Source organism: Amblyomma mixtum, unplaced genomic scaffold (assembly GCF_055824585.1).
Source record: "Amblyomma mixtum isolate Tamu unplaced genomic scaffold, ASM5582458v1 scaffold_20, whole genome shotgun sequence".
NCBI classification, from domain to species: domain Eukaryota; kingdom Metazoa; phylum Arthropoda; class Arachnida; order Ixodida; family Ixodidae; genus Amblyomma; species Amblyomma mixtum.
The window spans coordinates 373,429-375,165 of record NW_028317717.1 but is presented as its reverse complement, the minus strand read 5'-3'; the positions used below and the strand labels follow the sequence as shown (position 1 = coordinate 375,165).

Sequence of the window (1,737 nt, the reverse complement as noted above, 5' to 3'; positions counted from 1 at the left end):
TTTGGACCCATTCAGCTACGCGTTGCGAACAGCACGCGCTGCCGCAGAGCGCAACATCGTTTAAATCCCTCTGGTGTGCCGTTGCAGAATTCGGCAAGGACTCAAGCTACGAGAACGTTTTGATTAAAGAAAAGAATCAGTGCAGGTGCACTTAAGATGACAAGACTTCCGAGTCATCTTTGCTTGTAATCAATGATTCGTTAGGCTCCGCTACCTTCGACAGATTCACCGCACAACGCGGTCCGTTGGCATCCTGCACAACATTTTTTTGGCACCAATGTCCACGATGACGTTGTTTAAATCCGTCAGGTGTGCAGTTGCAGAATTTCGCACGACGCTAGCTGCAACAACGATTCGATTAAGGAAAAAAATAAGTGCAGGTGCACTTAAGACGACAGGACTTCCTAGTCATCGTAGCTTGTAATCAATGATTCGTTAGCCGCAGCTACCCTCGACAGATAAAACGAGAAACGCGGTCCGGTGGCATCGTGCACAAGATTTTTTGGCACCAATGGCCACGATGACATCGTTTAAATCCGTCTCGTTTGCAGTTGCAGAATGCCGCAAGGACGCAAGCTGCCAGAACGTTTCTATTAAAGAAAAGAATTAGTGCAGGTGCACCTAAAACAACTGGACTTCCTAGTCATCGCAGTTTCTAATCAATGATTCTTCATCCGCCGCTACCGTTGACAGATAAAACGCAAAACGCGGTCGGGGGGCATCTTGCACAACACTTTTTTGGCACCAATGGCCGCCGTGACGTCGTTTAAATCCGTCTGGCGTACAGTTGCGGAATTCCGCAAGGACGCAAGCAACGAGAAGCTTTCGATTAACGAAAATAATTAGTGCATATGCACTTTAGACGACTGGACTTCCTAGTCATCGTAGGTTCTAATAAATGATTCCTTAGCAGCCGCTACCCTCGAAAATTTCACCGCAAAACGCGGTCCGATGGCATCTTGGACTACACTTTGGTAGCACCAATGGCCACGATGACATCGTTTAAATCCGTCGGGTGTGCAGTTGCAGTACTGCGCACGGGCGCAACCTACTAGAATGTTTCCATTAAAGAAAAGAATTAGTGCAAGTGCACTTGACGCCATAGGAAGCATAAGAGGGTTCTCACACAGCTTCCACTCTAGCCGTTCGATGACGTTCTACGTCAAATCAGCGGTAACTCAGGACGAGCTACGTCCGCCGCTTAAAAACTGGGTGGCGCTGATGAACACCTTAAAGGCTAGGTTATTTGTAAACATAAATACCCCCGAAAGTAGAAGATTTGACGGCCGTCGCCGTAGCTCAGCGGTAGAGCACCGGACGTGTAATTCGGAGGTCGTGGGTTCGGATCCCACCGGCGGCATGCGGTTGCTTTTTCTTCTGCTTTTCTAATCAATTAGCTTTAACCGATAACTTATTCAATAATATCATAAATTGATCAACACCACAAATTAAATAAATAATTAAAAAAATCCCCTGTGTCGATTGCTTTCTGTGGCTGTTGGCTTCTCTCATATTTATAACGAGCCCCTCAGCCCCTTCTCATGTTTATGTATATATGTACGACATTTCTATCGGGAGACCGATCTTCTTCAGGAATGATTTTATTTTGTTAATGAATCCCCTTTGATAGGGGTGGGCACAGAACAGGTAAGTGAGAAACACAAAAAATATAGCAGAACAGTACACATAAAAAAATTCTTACAGAAAGTGTGACCCCCACGAAAAAAAAGGAAAGAA

The 1,737-nt window shown here is 45.6% G+C and overlaps 1 non-coding gene across 1 annotated transcript; it reads left to right on the top strand.

Moving 5' to 3' along the window:
- The first annotated feature begins 1,288 nt into the window (after positions 1-1,288).
- On the top strand, positions 1,289-1,360 carry TRNAT-UGU (transfer RNA threonine (anticodon UGU)). The gene has a single exon. It is a non-coding gene; the product is annotated as a tRNA-Thr (tRNA).
- Positions 1,361-1,737: the final 377 nt, after the last annotated feature.